The sequence below is a fragment of the Marmota marmota genome, unplaced genomic scaffold (assembly GCF_001458135.2).
Source record: "Marmota marmota marmota unplaced genomic scaffold, marMar, whole genome shotgun sequence".
In the NCBI taxonomy this organism is placed as follows: Eukaryota; Metazoa; Chordata; class Mammalia; order Rodentia; family Sciuridae; genus Marmota; species Marmota marmota.
In genome coordinates this window covers 19,586,704-19,609,031 of record NW_026000068.1, presented here as the reverse complement: position 1 = coordinate 19,609,031, position 22,328 = coordinate 19,586,704, and the positions used below count along the sequence as shown (strand labels likewise).

The 22,328-nt window shown below is 34.0% G+C and overlaps 1 protein-coding gene across 1 annotated transcript in view; it reads left to right on the top strand.

Annotated features, from left to right (window-relative positions):
• Positions 1 to 22,328, top strand: part of Negr1 (neuronal growth regulator 1) — a 492,948-nt gene that overhangs the window by 127,617 nt on the left and 343,003 nt on the right. The window lies entirely within an intron of this gene.

The window sequence follows — 22,328 nt, the reverse complement described above, 5'->3', positions numbered from 1 at the left end:
TAGACAAAATGTTTCAAGGAGAACAAGGTGAACAACTGTTGCAAATATTGTGTAATAGAAAAAAAATGAGAAGTGAGAACTAGCCTCTGGGTTAAGTAATATGTATGTCATTAGGGACTAGCAGGAGAGAAGGTAATTGCAGAGGAGTAGCAGTAGTGAAAGTCTAGTTAGAGTGAAATCTGGGGAGGATTTCATGAAATCAATGGGAATCCTAAGTATAGATACTATATTGAGGCATTCTACTACAAAATTAGTATTTGAAGGTAGATGAAGACTGGAGATGTTGTTTTTCTCTGTGTTTTGTTTGTTTTCTTCAAAGATTAGAGAAATACAATACATTATAGGGACAATTCAATCAAGATTAAACACAGGATGATGCAGGAGACAATGGAAGAGCTACTGCAATGAAGACTTTCAGGAGTTTAGGGAAATGGGCTTAATGAGCAAGTAGAAGGATGGGTCTGCATAAGAACAAAGCATCCCTGTTGATAGGGAAAAAGGCAAAACCTGAGGGCATAGAGGCTTACATGGAGAATGAAAGCAAATAATTTTGATTGAACATGGACTATGAGGATAAGAATAGTATGATATAGGGATAAGGAAAAGGGATGTGGAGAGGAAAATACCGAGAGTTTTGAGTACCTATAATATACAGATATTCTCTTAATGATTGAGAACACACAGACCAATACAAAGTCTTTTCTCTTAACTTCAGGAGGCTCCATTAGCAAGGAGAGCAAGTGGGATATAGTCTATTTATACAGGTTGGTTTCTTATAATACTAGCTACAGCTACATACCTAAAGTGTGTATCCATCCCATCGATGAGTGCATTCACACTCATAAAATAGGGGCGTGGAAAGGATTGAAAGAGGAAGGTATCAACACATTCTCAGCTCTGTGAGCTGCTGATTTCTTTACACAATATGCCCCTTTTAAGATTTGTTTTCATGCATCTCTCTTATTTATCTTTCTACCTTTTTATCCATGAAGGGAAAAAATAGGCTTTAGAGTCAGAGGACTTCAGTTTGAATTCTACATCTTATGTCCCTGGTCAAGTGATCTGAGCAAGTTCATGCATTTGCCTCAGTCTCCCAATTATCAAAATGGGAAAATAGTGCCTCACACAATTATTGTGAACATGGAATTCTTTTTTTATTAATATTTAGTTGTAGATGAGCACAGTACCTTTATTTTATTTATTTATGTGGTGCTGAGGATCAAGCCCAGTGCCCCACACATGTAAGGCAAGCTCTCTACCACTGAGACACAATCCCAGCCCATGAAGGTGGAATTCTTTAATAAGCAAAAGTACTTAGAAGAGTACCTGGCAGATTGTAAATTTACCATCAATATTATTATAATTAATCCATTTCTTTCAATATACATTATTTTATTTTATATTTTCCATCTCTTAGTTTTATCACCTTCCTTTTTTCATCTTTTCTTACTCATTTTTGAACCTTTCCATCTGCGTCTTCTATTTCTCATTTAAGATGACACTTTACCATGGATTTTCCCTTTAATATTAACTCTTCCTATTATTCCTATGATTTTTATTTATTTTTTCCATTTAATATTAACTATTTCTGTTATTCCTATGATATTTACTTATTTTTCCCTTTAATATTAACTATTCCTGTTATTCCTATGATTTTTGTTTATTTTTTTATGTTTTATTTTTTGTTGTTGTTTTGTTTTGTTTTGCTGTTTATGTTTGAGCTAATGAAGGAACTTTATGCACCATCAAGTCTGATTCAGACTTGTGAATGGGCTGGGGTCAATGGATATGTCAGAAAGCCAAACACAGCTCCTGGGGGTTGGCTTCTCAACAGTTCCAACCTGGATGTGCTCTGTTTGTCTATGAAGTAGACTACCCAGTCTGCAAAGGAGAGAATATCTGACTCATTGTGTCCTTTAACATTAGCCATTGATCGAAAGACTCATATTTTTTTTTATTATGACAAGAAATGACACCTAATGAAAAAAAGCCGAGATTTTATGCTTGAGCACCTTCTACATCTAGATACTACAGTGAATTGGGTTAAACAAAATAAGCCCAGTTTATTTTTCCTAAAGATATTCAATAAAAATGATCAGTGCAAATAGAAATTTTATGATTAAATTTATGGCACAGTCTATATAACCAGAGGAGATCTGCCCGAGAGTGTTGTTTAGAAGGAAATAAAGACAACTAAATAAATTAAGAGAAATGTATACATTATTCAGAACCATTCTGAAAAAAAAATCAGAAAAGATTGCTGAAGCTATTCAGTGCAAGAATATTTCAATACGAGTTCCATAAAGGTATCATTTATCAAGTACATAATTTATGTCAGGTAATGTTCCATTTCTGTACATATATTATCTTACATATTCTCACAAAAGTGCTATGATGTTTATTCTGTAATCATCCACATTTTACAGAAGCAAATCAAGAATCATAAAATTTAAGTTATTTCTTCAATGTCAAACAAACAGGAGGCACCAAACTCATTTTATCTATTTATTTATTTATTTATTTATTTGTAGTACTGGAGATTGAACCCAGGGGCATTCTCTATCACTGAGCTATCTCCCTTCCCTGCTCCATTTTTTTCTATTTTTATGTTTGAAACAGGATCTTGCTAAGTTATCCAGGGTGGCCTAAAGCTTGCAATCCTCCTGCCTCAGCTTCTCAAATTACCAAGATTGAAAGTGTGCACCACCAGGCCAGGCTGTCGAGGAAGCTAAGTCTTTTATGTCCATACTTTTACGTGCATATGGTACATTTTCATTGCTAATCTCATTACCAGGATTCAGTGGCTTAAATCCTTATGAACAGTCAGTGCATTTTGGTCTACTAAGCACAGCCTTTAGAAAAAACAGTCTTGGAGTGAGATCCAGTTTTGCCACATAATATCTGTATGGTCTCAGAGTTTTCTTTTCTTAGAATTAGTTTAATAGTTTCTGATTCATATCCTGTCTGAGATACTGTGACTCATATTATTAAATGAGATAATAGATAAAAGTACCTAGCATAGTGCTTCCCTGTGAAGTATTCAAGAAATACTTTCTTGTTTGCTTCAGTATTCCCATCTATCTGGAAACTACTGGCTTGTGTAAAGCCCCTTCTTTTCTTCTTTAATGATACAAATACTTCTTTTCACCACCTGAAAAATATTTAATGAGCTCCAGTTATATAAGTGCCTCCTGTAAAAATGACCAATGCATAGGCTTTACCCTTAAGCCCCTAATAATCTTTATCTATAGTCTCTAAGAAATTTTTCTTTAGCGCCCCAAGCAAAAGTGCTTTTCTCAAGTCACCCAGAACTTAACTTTTACTTCCCTTTTCTTAACACTAAGCTATGTATTTGCTTTCTTTGTGATGTCACCTTATAAATGTACAGTCTTTGGCTCTGCAAGGGGATTGTGAGGAAATGTCACCTGCCTTATTTAAGAGACTCTAGCACCTTCTGCATGGGAGGTATCTACCAATTTTCTGATGAATAAATTTAACAAAATATTTTATTCTAGAATTGATTTTGAAAAATTCTTCCACCTAGTTAAATGCCACCTTATTACAACAATAACAACAAAATAGTATTTGGCCACATGTTATGTTGCATTTAAATCCCTTGAACCTTTCTTCTGGCATGTCATCTCACCTATTTTTTAAATTATTTGAAGATGATGAAGATACACAAAATGAAAACCTGTTCCTGGATGATTTTCTTTGCTTCAAAAAAGAGCAATAACCAATATTGGGGGGTGTGGGATAAGTGAAGGAACTTTGGATGGGGCAAAGGGGAGTGGGGAAGGGATCAAAAGGGTAGGAAAGACGGTGGAATGAGATGGACATCATTACCCTAGTTACACGAATGATTGCACAAATGATGTAACTCTACTAGAGATGTAACTCTACCAGAGAGGTGAAAAATTCTGCTTCATTTGTGTACAATGAATCAAAGAGCTTTCTACTGTCATGTATAACTGATTAGAACTAATACATTTTAAAAAATAAAGGGCAATATCTTTGTCTATAATCACCTCCAAAATTAAAAACTATAACAACCTAGCTGATGATAGTGCTGTGCATTGATAGGGCATTCTTTTCTCAAAAATATAACTTCCCAAGGAGATGTGTAAATAATAAGACTCGTTTAGCACTAGACTGAAATATGGCCCCAACTCTGCAATGCCTCCTGAGATGGAGCAAAGAATACACAGGGAAGGCCTCTACATGTGAGCAATTGCTAACAGGCGGTGGGTGAGGTGGGGGAGGAGGAAGGAGATTGGATTGGAATTCAGGTGAACCAAATGTTAACAGTTAAAACATGGAACTATATTAATATGCAATCTGGAGAGCAAAACTGGCACCAGCACTGTTACAAATGCTAGATTTTGATGACCAGAAGTTGGCTTCTCTGTAACCTACAAGCACACTCAGAAACGTACTGTTTTCTCTAGGACTGACAGGGATTTGAAATTATCCCCAAAGTTCATCATACCGGAAACTGTAGATGTTCTTTATTTCATAGTATATCATTAAAAAAAAAAAAAAAAAGCTTCACTCCTTCCTGAAAGGATGTGAACTGCAAAATTTTGCGAAACATCTTTGTAATACTTTCTTTGCCTTATTCTATTTGTCTGCTGTTTGGTGATACACAACATAGAACTTACTGGAAATTAACCCAGTAAAAATTTAATGGATATTGTTTTTTCTTTTCATTTTGTTATAGTTTTTCCTTATATTTGTTTTTTTGTTATTGTTTTGGTTTTAAACAAATTTATGAAAACATTAATCCTCCCATTGAGTCATCTGGATTTAATGTTTGATATCTAAAATTCATTTGCTAAAATTATGTGATAATTTTCTAGTTTAATTGATGCATATCACAGCTATGGTGGAGATGAAAGAAACAAGAAAAATGTTAAAGTCAGAAAACAGAAAATGAAAAACTATAAGGAAATGCAATAAGGAAGTAATTTTAAAAATAAAGAAGAAAAAAAGGAAGGAAGGAAAAGATGAGAAAGAAAGCAAAGAAGAATAAATTGAAAACAAAGATGGAAAAGCATGAGAAAGGAATCATTAGAGAGCACTTGTTAGAAAGCTGGAAAACAAATGATTTTGGTTAATTTCATTTCTATTAATAATAACAGCTGATATTTGTAATTTCTGTTTAGTTTCTATTATAACAATTTTCATTAATAATGACAGTATCTATTTAGCACTCGCTTTGCAAAGCTGCTTCTTCATCCAAGCATCAAATTATCCCATTTACAGATTCATAACAACCTCATGAAATAAGGATCTTTGAATCTAGGCTTTTATTAAACTTTAAAAATTTTATGAAATTTGAAAAACACAGGTAACCATTAAAATAATATTGACACCAATGTTCCAATACACAGATTTAACCATTTGATAAAATTAATTCATTTCACTTTGTAAAATAGAAACAGTATATAAATCAAGCTAAATACTCATGCCTCTCTAATTCCTTTTAGTGATCCCTCTGTTAGCATATAGCTTTTATATTTATGTTTTTGCACTTTATCACATATGTGTGTGCCATAATAATTTAAAGGATAGTTTTATATATATTCAGTGTTTTCATAGTATAATTTTATTACTTATTATTTTCCATTATTTTTTAAGTATCATAAATTAATTCTATTAAAATATTTTAAATTGTGACTTTTTTTACTTGGACTTTTAATTCATGACAAATTAATTCTGAATATGATGTGAGATGAGAAATTAACTTTTTATTTTTTTTTTCTAAGAGTAGCCAATTTTCTACTGCCACTGACTGAATCCTTCCCTGGCTTGCAATAAACCCCACTTTCACATTTCATACCTATGAGTATGCATGTTCTGTGACTGTTGTCTATTTTTTGTGTGTATCGGCTTTATTTATTCTGTATTTTTTCCTAGGGTTTTAGTCTTAATTTTGAGACTATCATAAGATAAGTTCTTTCCTTTAAAACTATTTTGCCATGGCTCATCTTGCTCCTTTTTCTTGAATATCAATTAGGTAATCTTATTGAATTCTGTGAATAAAATGAAATGTTTACTGTAATTGCATCAAAGGTATAGGTTTATTTGGGGAGAAATTAACATATTTTCTGTAATTTAACGGAACTCTTTTATCAACTCTAATAGTATGTAGCTTCTTTTGAATATTTTACAATTATATTGTCTATCAGCAATGCCTTGTTTGCAACTTTGTTTCCTGTACTTACCTATCCAACTTATTTTTAAACCTTAAGGAACCATCTGAGAACTCCAGTACAATGTAAATACAAGCAGTAAAAGTGGGCTTACCTATCATGTTTCAGGTTTAATGAAACATGTCTAACATTTTATAACTAAAGAAGGTGAATACTATGGATTTTTATTATATGCTTAAATCACATAATGAAATTTTTCTGGTTTGCCACATTTTATTATAAACTATAGTATTCTTTTATAATGCTTCCCCACATATATTGGCATGATTGTAAACATATATAGATATATTTCTTCTCCTCCATTTATTTCTACAAAGTCTGAGTATTACTAAATTGTTAAATAATCTTTTCATCTCTGGAATAAGGAATATCTTACTTAGGACTGATTTTTATAAAGAGTACTGGATTCAGCTGATGCATTCAATATTATAATTTAAATTTTTCTTTATTCATAGATGAAATTACTGTTCTTGTACAGTCCCTGTCCCTATTTAATATCACATAGCATCAGTTTCATAAAAATGAATTCATAATGTTTTCCTTGTTTTATTTTGGGAAATAGGTTAATAGTATAAAAATTACTACCCTAGAGGTTGATTCTTGAATCTTCCTTTAAGTGAGTTATGTAATGTAGAAATTGTTTCTTTAAATATTGGTTGATCTCTTCTATAAAACTGTGTGGGCCTAGTGTGTATTTCTTGCTAACAGACTATTCAAATCAATAGTTCCTTATATAGAGAGACTGCATTCTCTAGAGTTCTCTGTTCAGTTCTCTTCTTTTTTGCATTTCTGTCATCTACAACACATGATTTCCAATTTCCAAGGGGTTGAGCATCAATCTGTAGGAAATACCATGGTAGATCACCCATGGGAGACTTTTTGGGGCCAAATCTGAAAGTAGCACAGATCACTTCTGCTCATATTGCATTGTTTAAAACTCAGTCATAAGTAACTGCAAGGGATTTGTGGAAACTGAATCCAGTTGTATGCAAAGAAGAAGAAATGAACTTGGTGAACAATTAGCAACCTTATAACATCAAGAAAAAAGATGTATTATATTTCTCTACCACAAAAGAAGAGTTTATGCTTCTGCGTACAAATTTTGTCTAATCCTCTTTTTTAAAAAATGCCACTCAGAAACAAGCATACAACTTGGCCACTTAAATTGCTACTTAAGTGTCAGATACCCCCAGCTTGATTCAAACAGTTTGATAGTACAGTCACAGCACAATTCTGCTGAGTCCCTACCAAAACACAATATTATGTACATAATAAATCTTCTCATCACCTGGCAACTCTGCTCTCATTTTTTATATATTTTCTTTAATAAAGTAACTGTCAAAAATCAACGGTAGTCACTGCTGTTTTTGCAATATTCTTGAAAGGCAGGTGGTCATCCCATCTCTGGAAATTTAAAATAATTCAGTGATAAATGTGGAATAAAAGAGAAACTGGGGCAGAGAGTGTGTGGGTTTAGTTGTTTGGTGAAATAGGATGAGAAGGGCTCTTATGTTACTCATCAGCTGAGAAACATATTTCCATCTGTTTATACTAACATGTCAATCTGGATTCATACACTGTGAATGCTATAATGTACCCAAACTCACAAAAATGTGCTTAGGTATAAACACTGGACATAATGCTCATATAATGGGGAAAAGGCAAATCTAAAACTAGCCAATGGTATTTTCAAATACCAGAAAATAATCTTTTCTCTCCATAAAGATATTAATCAAACTTTCTTTCCATTCCAAGAATTTATAAAGAACTGATTTGTGCATGTTAAGTTTTAAGCCCTCAGAGAGAACACAGTGAATAACCATTTATGGCATGTTTGCTTTTGCATTTGCTTGTTTATTTTAGCGAGATTTAACTCAAGGTCCTCTATAATTTATTCCCATCCTGCCATTTTAATCTTGTTTCCAACTAAGTTTCTTTATGGCTAAACTGTCTGATCTACAAACATGGCCTAAGTGTTTACATAACTGTTTATTTCCAGACACTGATCTCACAATTCTCATCCTCTCAAGCACAAAGTTATTTATTATCCAAAGCTGAGCTGAGATTTCATCTCTTCAACCAAGCCTTTTCTGATTCTTCTCCACCTGTCTGCCCTTCCTCTGCCTACCCTCAGTTATAGCTAATCACTCTCTGTCCTAAAATTCCATAATAATCCTTAGGATATTTACTTTATTATTGATGTTCTCATTTTCTCTCTTAATTAGGCCCTAGACTTTTGGAAGCCAATACCATGCCTTTGATTCCTTTTTATAATCTCAATTCCTGATAAGACATAGTTGGAACACTATAGAATATTCCATTAGTATTAAATATTTTAATATCTATTAAGTGAACAACTTTTACCATACATATATATATATATATATATATATATATATATATATATATATATATCTCATAGACACACACACACATNCAAGCCAAAAATTTAGATATATTTTTCATTCTTCTATTTTTACTTAAGAGTGAGACCTGTGAAAAAAAAGATAGTGATTATGACCATGAGTTGTAGGTGAAAATACAGAATAGAAGAGCCAACATTTATTGGATAGTTTGAGCTTTTGAACTTCCAGCAAGAAAAAAAAAAGGGTTTGGCTTGTTTTTGGAAGATTTATCAAGATGATGAGACTGGAGTACTCCAAAGAAGAAAGTTCAGCAGGTTTCAAGGGCAGTTGCAGAATCCAGGTACCCATGGGGATATGCTTTTCCCTCTTCAGTGCATTTTTAAGTTCTTAAAAATAGAATATTGTACTATCTAGAAAGCCAAAGTAAAAAATTATGATACTTTTAACCTGGGATACAAAAGATATGTTATATACCTAGTCTTTTGGAGAAGCTAAAGCAAACCAGTGTTTTTACTCAGTAGTCAAGGTAGTCATTTTCTCTCAATGTATTTTAATTCAAAAGGCAGAAATTGTGAAGCATTTCTGCTCCTCAGAATATAATAGTTAATATGAAAGAGTGACTTCTTAATGAGTGTGTTAAAGATTCAATCTCCAAATAAGAAACATTTAGAACTGTTAAAAAATATTCTCAATTTGTATTTTCCAAGTAGTTACTTATATTATTTATGATCCTGTAAAATACTTAGGGACATATATATACACTAGTTTCTGTATTCATCTGGTTTCTCCAGAAGTATTTAGAGAAAAGAATGTTTCTTAATGAATAGAAAGGGGTCACAGGAATAATTTTAGATGTGACCAGCTGGGTAGTTCAGTCAACCTATAGCCATAAACATAAGACTATAGGGTCTACAGATGGCTCCTGATCTTACCCAGCTCTGCACCTTCACAACTGTACCACTCGACCTGAAATGCACATTTCCCTTGAGAGAGTTCCAGCATATTATTCCAGTAATTATCTTTGTATCCTTCTGTCTCCATTTGGTTTGGTTGAATTTCCTCTAGCATAAACATAATATTTTATGCATATGTCTCCCATAAAACTTGATGTAATGATATTTTTAATCTATTTCAATGTTTGTTTTCTAATATAATACACAACCTACCAGAAAACAGAAACTCTATTTTATTAAATTTTAAATCACTAACACCTACTGCGATCCTTTGTGCATAGAAAGTGATAAATGAAACTTTTCAAACCAAATGAAATTACATAAATCTGTAAGAGAAAGACTTTTGAGGCTATACTTCCTATAATTAGACCTTTCTGTTTATTACAATATTTGAGTATTAACAAAGACACATAATGATGTTATAAGACACACAGACACAAACCATATTCAATGATATATACCCAACTATGTAAGTAATATACATATAAGTATAAATGTAGATAAGTACTTATATATGCAATTCACTAATTATATATTTATAGGTATATAACTATATTTTGGTTATATTATTTCTATATTTAATTAAAAATACTAAATATGAGTTACCAAATTTCTTTGTTTTTAAGAGAGAGAGAGAGAAGGGAGAGAGAGAGAGAGAGAGAGAGAGAGAGAGAACTTCTTTTTTTAATATTTATTTTTCAATTTTTGGTGGACACAACATCTTTATTTTTATGTGGTGCTGAGGACCGAACCCAGCCCCGTGCATGCCGGGCGAGTGCAATACAGCTTGAGCCACATCCCAGCCCCAACCAAATTTCAATATTTTTATCAGGGTCTTCCATAACATTTTAGCATATTTTATAAAGATTACCTAAGAATACTTTCCCTACTAATGAAAATGCTTATTATAATTTCACCTAGATATAAGACAATATATAATATCTAATGCACTTGAGAAAACCAAGCAGATAAAGAGATAAAACTTTTCATATACAAGGCCAAGATAATTTTAAGTATCTGAAATTATAAGTATCTGAAATTTTCAGTTTTGTGATTCATATTTAAATGTAAATCCCAGAAGCTAGCCCCAGTATAAAACAATTTCTGTCAAGAGACTGCCTTTTTTTATTCAATGAATAATTTAAAACTCAACTTTTTTCATGTGAACTGTCTTATATCTTGGCAGTAGGCATAGTATTTCAATAATTTATATAATTTTGAATATAATATACTTAATGCCATAAAAGCAATTTCTTTGATATTGAATTATAAGAGAATGCACTTAGGCCACTGTGACTAATGATCTAGGGGCCAGCAGCATGGCAAATTACCTTTTAACCCAATTTCAGGCTGAATCTGTATGTGTAACCATAGAACTGTACCATCTTCTGGGACATAAACTGCATGATAACATTGGGTTGTAATATTTAAAAAATATATATAAATAAATCATCTCTTTGAGAAAAGTAAATAGAGTGACATGATCATTAAAAAAGTGTAGATGATAATTGCATTTTTGGAAGCAGAGAATTAACATGAATCATGGTCTTTTAAAATTTAAGTTTCTGAGTTAAACCTATTAGAATTCTTCCTAAGACAGGGATCCAGTCATTCTGGAGATTGAGTCATGGTCCATGACCAGTGAGCAACCACATATTACTGTAATGATGCATTCCTTTTAGAAGAAATCCAGCAGTGTAACATGAAAATGGGTCTTTCACAGCAAAAGCAAGCCGAGGGCTTGCCAGGATTTAAGACAGAGATGGCAAGATCATGACTCCCTGGCTGAATCTGGACCATGCAGGGCTTGCAGCATATGGTGAAGGTTTTGTACACACATAAATCTACAGGCAATGTTTACTTTCATAGACCATGTAGATTTCTGTATTATGAAAAATTTCCAGCATGTGGTGATGAAGTATCTTTGATAAGAGCCAGTTTTCTCTAATTCCCATAAAAATGCCATTTGGATTGACGACAGGCTAAGTTCACAGAAGAGGTTGTATGGTACAAAAACATTAAAAATTTAAGTGTAAAGAGTTAGTAAAGTTAGACTTCCATTTTCTAGTTGGAAATTAATTGTGAAACCCTCTTCTCTTTAGACTGATGTTCTCCTCCAACCTCTATCACTTACAATGTAAATATGCACAATTTGTCTTGACCCACATTACATTTTATCTTGTATGTTCTTATCCACAGCTTTAAATATTTTAGTTTTTAATATAAGTAATCAGGATTTTGAACAAGGGAGGTTTTTCCATTTATTTCTGGAGTCTGTATTTTGTTCCATTGTCTATCTGGATGCCAACACTACTCTGTCTCCACTGTAGCTTTATAAATTGTGAAGTCAAGTAGTATAAGTCCTCCAATTTTTATTATTCTTTATAACATCATGCCCAAACTTCATGGTTTTAAACAACTACAATTATTTACTCACAAGATTATACTTTGGGCAATTTGGACATGATATGTAGGGCCTCCCTGGGATGACTTGAGCAATTAGAACCTAGTTGAGCTGGAGTGCTTCCCAGGCTCCCTCTCTGTTTCTGTTGTCTCAGAATTCCTCTATGCAGCATCCACATGTGGTATCTTCATGTGTTCTCACCATCATGGTGGCCTCAGGGTGGTCAGACTAATTGCACAGTGGCTCAGGCCTCCAAGAGTGAGCATTCTCAGAGAATGAGGCAGGAGATCAATGGTATTTTCTGTGACCCAGTTTGGAAGTTACACAGCATTACTTCTTCCCCCACACTCTTTTGTGACATGCCTGTGAGCCTACTCAAGTGCAATGCCAGGCATTGTGAAGGAGGTAAGTTGCCTCTTCTTAGTGGGAGGAGTTTCAAAGGATTTGCCGCCATGTTATAAATTACCACACAAGCCAATTACTCCAAAAGCAGATGGGTGAGAAGATAGTGGAGTTGAGGACTGGATATGTAGAACTATGCTAGATGGCCGATGCCACCTTTGCCAACAAAAGTGTCAGTAAGCCTTAAGTATATTACACTTGTCAATGCTCAGCAAATATTAACCCTTGCTATAGATATCTTTTGGATATCTACATATTTCCAATAAGAAAATCAGAGACCCCACCAAACTACCTTCTAGATCATTTTTTTAGAGTATGTACTTCATTAGGGTACACTTTATTTTCAGCCAAAACTTCAGCACTAATGTCCTGGTGAACAAGCTAGTTGGACTCCATGGAAATCTCCATGTAAAAATTCATGCCTGAAATTACTGAAGTGAAATATATTAAACTATTAATTGTGATGCTCACTTAATTGTGGCATTACATTAAGTTGAATCACAAGAAAATGCCAATATCCATTTGTTTTTAACCTACAAAGGACCATTTTAGATGGTACAATCTAACGTATTTTTCCTTCTTATTCTTTATGTACTTTTTCACACTCTTTTCAGTAATGCACATTATCTACATAATTAGGATAATAAATATTATTTACAAAGAACAAAGAAACCAGAACACTTCAAAGAAGGCATTGTTTTTCTAATGGTGCTGGGATGACACAGCTACTTTGCTAGTACATAAAACACCATAGCAGCTTTTAGATATAAAAAAAATCTGCTAAAGCACATTTATAGAATCCTGAGCCTAACAAGGAACACTCACACTGAACCTAAACAGGCCTACTTCATGAAATCCAGAGACAGGTGTTACATTATAATGCTAGGACACCCAGAGTAGACATTGGACTCTCTGGTGTTTTATAAAACCCTGAAGCAAGCTTTTAGCTAGAGGAAATGTTTGCAGAGAAGGCAGCTGGGATCTCGTTTGACACAGCTGGGCTGTTTCCTCTGGTTTATGTGGAAAATAATTCACTGCCAAGGATGAGGCAAGAAAAGTTCACTCAGGCCATTCCAGAGGGTATTTTTTTGGCAGGTTTCCAAAACGGAAGAGTGGAGCTGGCCACCAGGTTTATGGGAATAGTGACTACACTGAAAGAAGGTACCTCCTTTTCTTATGATAAATTCCTGGAAGGGGAATCATTGGATCCATAGGTTCAAAAATTTTAAAGTTCTTAAAACACATTGCCAAATTGTTTCCAGGAAAAGGCTCATTATGAATTCTTAATAAAATATTGCCATCACTGCAGTTTTTGAAGTTACAAGAGTTGATTCCTTGAGAGTTCAGTCTGGCAAGGAATGGACACCTATAATATTCTTCTCAAAGGTGTTTGAGCGATGGTGTTCTTCCTGTGGCTTTTGTTGCCATTGTTTACTGAGGAGGAGGGTGAACTGCACAGGCATTATTGAGTCCCTGAGTCCCTGTGAGACACAAAAATGCTATAAGTGGGCTCCAGCCTTCCTCCTGCTGCTGCTGCTGCTGCCACCACTGCCGCTGCCTGAGGGGGTAGCTGCTATTATGGTCCTGATTTTAAGCAGTATTTTGTATCTTTGAACCATCCAAGTAAGTGAAGCTGCAGCTAGCCTGAGGAACAGCAGGGATTTGAACTCTGGTGTATAAACATTCACGTGTACAGGCCAGCTATTGATTCTCTAGCCAAAGCGGAGCAAAAATAACAATACTCACAGTGCAAAGTATTAAAACTCTTGTGTAACAATGTTGTATTTTTGGCTTCAGAATGTTTGTGCAGCAAGTAAAAAGTTTGCCTTCAACCAAAAATTTAAAAATAGCATATAACTGTTAAGCTACCAAAAACTATCCTCTCTAAAATCCGTAGCCTGTTTTTTTTTTTTTTTATTCTTGTGGCACACTTAATATTTAAGTATACCAAACCTTATCTATGTGTATCTGTATATGTGTGCATGTGAATGTGCCTGAGTGTTTTCGATTGCCAGAGAAAATCTACTGAGCAAAGTTATGCCTTTTTGAATGAGAAAAGCTGTCTTAAAATTTACGGATTCTTGCTTTCTCTTATTGCACTGATACATAATTTATGTTTTTTTATAATCAAGAGATAATGGAGAGAAAGGGAAGAGAAAAATGATTTTCCTGTTAATTTTTCCATAATTCCATTTTCTGTGGGTGTTTATCCTTCTCAAATGTTTCCTTTCTTCCCTCTATTGCTGATTGTTTTACTCACCTCTATTGACTGTGGATTTTCCCATGGCGGAAAAATTTTCCATGGTGTCTTTCTGCCTCTAGTATGGTACCCATCTGTGCACATCATTCTGTTCTCCCCAAATCTGAAAATAAATGCAAACTATTAAGGCATTCTGTCTTCTAGGGAGAGTTATAAAGGAAGACCTCTCTATTTAGAGTGCAGATTTTAAATAAATAGAAGAGAGTATTTTATGGAGGCATCCTTTTGGAATCCTGCAAATCAGTGTTTCCAAAATCTGTAGATTTTGGAACTCACTACATACCTACTGGTCAAAGAGCTCCTAAGTTAGTCTTCTTCCCACCCTAGGATTGTGAATAACTCATCAGATTATCCCTGATGATTTTCTAGATATAGGGAATTACTGTTTTTAAACTCTCACATTCTGCCCAAATTCCATCTGCCTCAAAAAGGCTTATATCAGCATCCCTTCCAATTCCGACCCCATAGAAAGAGTTAGATTTGTAACTCTCCATTTCCAAAATATCTTGGAACCTCTTTGTAACTCTTTGTTTCCAAATCACTTTGGGTACCACTTTTTAGGACTTCTTACTCTATATTGTAATCAGTAATATCATGTCTTTCAAATTTTTTGGACATGGACTCCTTTAGGTTAGCCTCCCTGATAAACTTGATGCTCAATAAATGTCTGTTGAAAAAGATGGATGGATAAATAAATTAAAACAAGTCACTACCAATTTGCTAACTTCCTGAAGGACACAACAGGTTGAGAAAAACTTGTTCATAGGTTTCTAAATATGGAAAAACACTAAGCTCAGCAACATGATTCAAAGTTGGAATGGAAGTCTAAAAGATATATTTTTCTCAAACATGTTCTTTACCCACTAAGTTTTTCTGGCATGTTCCATTGGTAGGCAATTCACGAATCTGGCAAGTTTGCATTCGCAAATCATGCTTGAGTATTTTTCCTCCAATCACTATCGCTGAGTGATGGGATGAGGGGAGAAGACATAAAAATCTCTGAAATGTCATAAACCATAAAAAGTCAGTTATAGTCTATCAGCTGGAGAAAACAGGGTTGCTGGTTAGACACGGGCCATGAAACCATAAAGCACCCCCAAGTAAACCAATTTAGAAAACAAAATCGTGAAACAAATTTCTTCTCTCAGTTTGTGAACAGCACCTTTTCCAGGAGGTTTGCTATGTAAGGGAGATCTGCTTTCACCTTCTGGGGGCTGACCAAGATGAAAAAGCAAGTGCCAGCCCAGCGAAAGAAGGAATGTTCTTTTGATATTGCCAGCCATCACAAGATATGGGAGCGCAAAAAATAAAAAATAAAAATAAAGCCAATTCTCCAAAGATTTATAGTTATGTCTAGCTTGTTGACTCAAGCAGTTTGGAAAAGCTTCAGAAATATAGTTTATCTGAGCTAAGTCAGTTTCCAACCGAGTGGACTCAAAAACAAAAGTGGAAATAATATGTACATAGTGTTAGAATCAATCCTTTTGACTCTAAATTTGCATAGCTTCTAAAGTAAAAAGTACTCTATCCAATACCCATAGTACTACTTAGGATGTGATAGCCCATTCTATTGAAAATAAATTTTGTATGATTATTGTCCAATTATTTCTGTGGGTTTGCATGTCAAAAACAATGGTAGACAATGGAACAGGAAAAGGCTGTGCTTTGAAACGAGTTAAAAGGAATATTAACTCCCCGAACTCAGAGAAACCATAGAACTATAACACCATTTTTTTCATATTATAGGATTTATATTTTGTCATTCTTAAAAGGTATGAAATTTGGGGAAAGCCTTCACTGAGAAATTGAAGAAGTATTAGCCCAGCAGATGAAAGAACAATAAATCATTTTCATTGACTATTTCTAGGTACCCAGTCCTTTTCTCTTCACTGGTGATAGACAGCTAAATGAAGTCAACAGGGTCCCTGCAATAGATCTCGACTAACCTATTCTCTGTAGAGACAACAGACAGTAAATAAGTAAGTGAATACCAACGAGCAATAGGTAGCAATGGATTATTATAGCAAAAGAAATACAAGAAGAAAAGGGATATAGAGTTGAGGGCACAAATGGTCATTTCAATAAGATACACACTGCCTTTGTCTGTTCAGGTTTCTGTAACAAAACACCATGAACTTGGTGGGTGATAAACAGCATGGATTTATTTCTCACAGTGTTAGAGGTTGGCATGTTCACGCTTAAGGTGTTGGTAGATTGGTGCCGGTGAGGGTCCACACTCACAGATGGTGCCTTCTCACTATTTTCTCACATGGTAGAAGGGACTAGCTAGGTCTCTGAGATCTCTTTTATAGAGGGACCAACCACATAGGTCATCTAACCACTTCCCTAAATCTTAGCTCCTAGTGCCATTGCCTTGGGGGTCTGTTTTGACTTGGGAATTCTGGAGGAATGAAAACATTCAGGTAATGGGACATATTCTGGAAAATCTTGTGTTGCTTTAAGATGATTGATGTCATCAGTGACATGATACATTAGGATCAAATTGTGTGCTTTAACTGCTCACTCAGAGAGTTTTGTTTCACTGTTTTTTTTCCTTTGTGGTAAGTTTTTGGGTGAGAGAAACGATGGTAGGGTGAGGTAAGTCAAGTAGGATTTCAGAGTGACAGAATCATTCACATTTTTGTTTGTTTGTTCGAATGCCCGTGTTTGGAGACATGTTCCCATCAGATCTACTGTTGTGTGCATAATTCAGATAGAATTGTGACAACCTCCAGGGGCTTCAGTAATGAGCCTGTACCTCCAGAGGACACTGTGCTTGCCTATAAAACACTGCTCTGGTTTTACTCTGTGACTGAAGGAGCAGGTAGTATTGGTGTCTAGAATACTGTGGTTACATAAAATGTTAAATTTTTATTTTTTTATTTATCTGATAGTGCTTGGGGATTAGATTAAATAAACATGTCATCTACCTTTTAGTCCTGAAACCCTAAAGAATACTTCTAAATGAATTTGTATTCATCTCTGTGATTTTTCATGGATTTGTACAGCTTACAAGCATGATGGGACATTTAATTAATGTCTGTAAAACAGTGCAATTGCCCAGATCCAAATAGTTTGTGTCTTGTATTTACAATAGAAATAACCATCAAGTGCATCCTACAAGGATATTCAATATATATGTGACCCAACCTCATAATTGGTGTAGGTACAGACTCTTTAATTTACTACTTCTAAACAAAATCTGTACAGACTTTTGACATAATAAAACACCCTGTACTTATATGATTTGGGGTATATGCAAATCAGTTTGCCATATGTTGGCTTCTTATATTGTTAATGGTTATATTCCAGGTTACATGATGAGTTCATGTAAAAAATTAAAGTTAAATCTGTGGAGACTGCTTATTAAACAAACAAAAAATATATTTCTGTAGATCAGAAAATATAGGCTGGGTTGCAGCACAGTTGTGGAGCACATGCTTAGCACATACAAGGTCCAGCAACAATAAAGAAAATAAGCATCATTAAAAGACAAAAAAAAAAAAAAAAAAGGATGGGAATACAGCTCAGTAGTAGAGGATTCACCCAGCATGTGGAAGGTCTCTATTCAATCTCCAATATAAACAAACAAACAAATTACACCCCCTCACATATTCAGTTGCTAATTTTACTACAATTAATGTGTGTATGGAGAATCCCAGATGATGGGCAACATGGTAATCATTAGTACCTGTTTTGGGTGTATGTTCCAGAATTTTTCCTTTCTGATACTGCTTTGATTAAATTGAAACCAATAAGATGTTTAAGTTCTCCCCCAAAAGTAAAAATCTGTAGATACATCTAAATATATCTCATTGTCTCATTTCAGATTTAAGTGAATAAGAGTTGACAACTGGGTACTAAGTAGCAATTGAGTTTGTGGCTAGAGAACAATTATAGGCAAAACAGATTAATTTGAGGATCCAAGAATGATTCATTTAAATGGATATGAAACTTCTGAAGAAAATTTCACCTAGCCAGATTTGATGGTACATGTCTGTAATCCCAGCAACTTGGGAGGCTGAGGCAGGAAGATCACAAGTTTGAGATCAGCTAGACAAATTAGCAAGATGCTGTTTCAAAATAAAAAGGGCTGGGGATGTGGTTTAGTGGTAGAGCATTTATCTGGCAATTTCAAAGCCTAGATTTAATATGAAATCTAGAACTTTTACATGTCCTTGTTTTTATTTATGTTATGATGATGTCAGTTATGGTAATGATGTTATAATAACTATTTGCCACATATTAAAAAAATCACATTTATGTGAATAATCTATTTCTTCATTAGTTGGCCCTAGGTTATAATACAAAGTATTATACACAGCAATCCAAAAAACTTATTAAAATCTGTAGTTAGTGCTTTAAAAATTATCAAACATATCTGCTTCCTTTTATACAAATTGTTTTTAAGTATTTATAAAAGTATACAAGGGAGTTTGAAATAAGAGATATAGAAAACAAACATACATCTAGAATAGTTAGTTATTTTAAAAATCTTTCCTAAATTTTCTATATTTCTGTTTGAGTGGAATATCTGCATATTGTGAGACAAACATTTCATAAGTTTGAGAATCCTACCTAGTTATGTGCAATCATCATTTAAATACACACTGTAACACAAGAATAGCTACCAGACCTAATAGTCTTCAGAAGCCTGAGATGTCACATTTTTCTCCCAAGCTGCATCTAGGATAGAAGCATCTCTACTCTCTTCATTTCCCTTCAGCCTGATGAGTCTTGGACCATTCCAAACCTTTCCCCAGTAAGGTTTTCTGGTGACACCTGGCGATTGTGAGCATAATCCAGTTAACCAATCCTCTGAACCTTCATTTTGGGTGTTCTACATTGAGTTATTAATGATTTTTCTCTATTACATATAGCTCTGCACTGATGTGCAGACTATACTATGTGATTCACTGTCAAAGAAATCAGCCTTAAACAAGTATTACCTGTTTTGAACCCCAAAGTGTATCTAATGGATATGTATTACTCATATAAGATAGAAAAGGAAAATGTGGAAAATATTTGTCTTCTCTTAATTAGTTACATATCTCTTTCTCTCTTTTGATTCCAAGTTTCTTGAGGGTAAGGATTATGCTTTTAAATATTTGCATTTCCTTTGGGCCCAGAATTATTCCTTCCATAGTACTCAGTAAAAATTGGAAGTCTTGATCAGTGAATATGCAATTACTTTGAATATTCAGCAAACCAACATTTGTTTTTCCTCCACAAGTCATAGTGAATAAGAAGTGCAGGAGAAAGATTTTACTGTCCCTCTCTGCACAGCATCTGCTACCAACAGGTGATGCATTCTGGGGAGAAGAGCCTTGCCAGAGGATTCTCTCTTACCAATGCTCTGTTTCCAGATGTTTCTTCCCTGTGGCATATCCTGAATTATGAGGCCCTGGGAGGTGATTGCAACTACTGTGATGACATATCACACCTGGAACTCACCACTCTTTCCTTACCACATAATTTCTCATAGTGAAATGTCAAATCGGAGTTTATTGCTAAGGGACTTGGTTGTTTATCTACTAAAATACTATTGCTTAATATTAACTTATCATAATTTTGGCATCTTAAATATGGGTATATGCATAAAGATGCCACCAAACTATTTTATTATCAGAATTTTAAAAATAGTGTCATTTAGAGGACAGAATGAATGTTATGATGGCATACCATCAATGCACTTAAATACACATACTTCTGTTAAACCTTGAATTACATAGTTGAAATATATAGATGAAGTTGTCAGACTGGACTAAGAGCTCTATGAACTATCTTCTAAAAAAGAGAAGAAGAACTACATTACTTTTTTCTTCTCTGAAATAGTGAACATTGGTATGTGTGTAAGTATGAGTATTTTGTGTGTGTATATAGGTATGAGTGTGTGTACATGTATTTATATATTCACATGTATTTTGCAGTCATCCATAGCAAACTTCTCTCTACATTCAAATATTCAAATGATATTTTTGTTTAGTGTTATAAGGTTATTAGTTAAGTAAAGTTTTAGTTCATTAGTTTTTTTTATTATTAGCTATTAGTTCTCCTACTTATTAGTAAATCTTGCAAATTTTTCTGTATGTTTTTTTTCTAGGATGTTGGAATGTCTTTATTACAGTTCAGTTTCAGTTAAGCTGAAAAAGACTTCCTTGGGATTTCTTTGTTTTTTAAATTATTTTCCTGAGAAGAGCTCAATAAAGAGTTTGACGACAATATGTTTTAAATGCCAATTAAAATATGTCATTTAGAAACAGTTACAATCATATGCCACTTAGAAACAAGTCTTTCTCAATCATATCAACAGTTACATACAATCAAATGCTTTATATAAGTAATCATATAATCCTTGATTTACTTTTATCCTTGATTTTATTCCACAAAAATTAAAAGATACCATTAGAAATATGGATATTTAATTTATACTCACAACACATTTTGATAACTGGCTTTAAAAACAGCCATGAAAATGTAGTTCTTGCATAAAGAAAGAGAATGGGATAATTTAAATGGTTCTGGTAAAAAAATCATATTTTTTTAATAATTATCAAGGAGTATAATTGGCATTTGCTTAGATTTGACCTGAAACATGCTGTAACTTTTATAAAGTAAGCCAAGCGACTCATGGCACAAGTCAGTCATATGCACCACCAAAATATTGAAGTTAGAGAAGAATCCTAAGGCTTGGGAAAGGGCAGAACTGAAATTAAATTCAAGCACCATATGTGTGCTTTACGATATTTAATCCTAACAGCTAACACTCTTTTTGAAGTCCTTCAACACAGAAACTTTTTGAAGTCCTTCAACACAAACTAACTTATTTAGTCCCCAATAAAGCTAGCTATACAGACTTTGTACTATTGTTTCCAGTTTTTAGATGAAGACACTTAGACTGAGATAGATGAAGTAATTTGCCTCAGGTAACATAGCTAGCCACCAGAGAACCAGGCTCTACACCCATGTAGGTTGAGAATTGAATGAGACCATTTAGTTGGCCACAGAATATGAAAATATAATCCTAGCAGTTTTTAGAGTTTTTTCTGTGCAACACTAAATTTTATCCCAGGATCAAATTCTGGGACACAAGTTTCAATAGTTCAATACATCAGAGAATGAATACTATAGCATTTCCCTCATTATTCTTATAGTTTTGCAATGCATAGGGTATAAAGAAGGTTCTAAGAAGTCTCCTAAAGAGAAGAGATCTAACATAAAGACTCATTGAACCCACCTTTTACAGCCCTTTAGGATGTGTTCCTTAGAAAATAAATTCTGAGAAATTTTAGACCTACTGTCTTGCAGAGAGAAAATAGAAGCTGAAAATGGCTCATGACCCTAAAATCTTGCCCCACCCTATGTCCTACCTCATGCAGCTTTTAAATCAGCATGTAGGCCAAATAGTTTTGCTATTTTAAGTTTCTTGAAATTTCCGCTTTTTTATTTAACTGTTTCAATAGGAAAACTATCACTGAAGTGAAGATAATTGAATAGAATAGGCTAGTTATATTCTCATTTGGCACAACTTAGTCACAATAAATATTTACTTTAAACAATATTTTTAAAGTGCTTACTACTAAATATTTCATTAGTTCCAAAGCATTTAAAATGTCTAAAAATAAAGCCAGCTGACAAACAAGGAACCCTTATAGTCTTGTGGTTCTAGAGCAGTCACTTTTAGATGAGGACCAGAGGTTTTACAGGCATTCTGTAACCATTTTATTT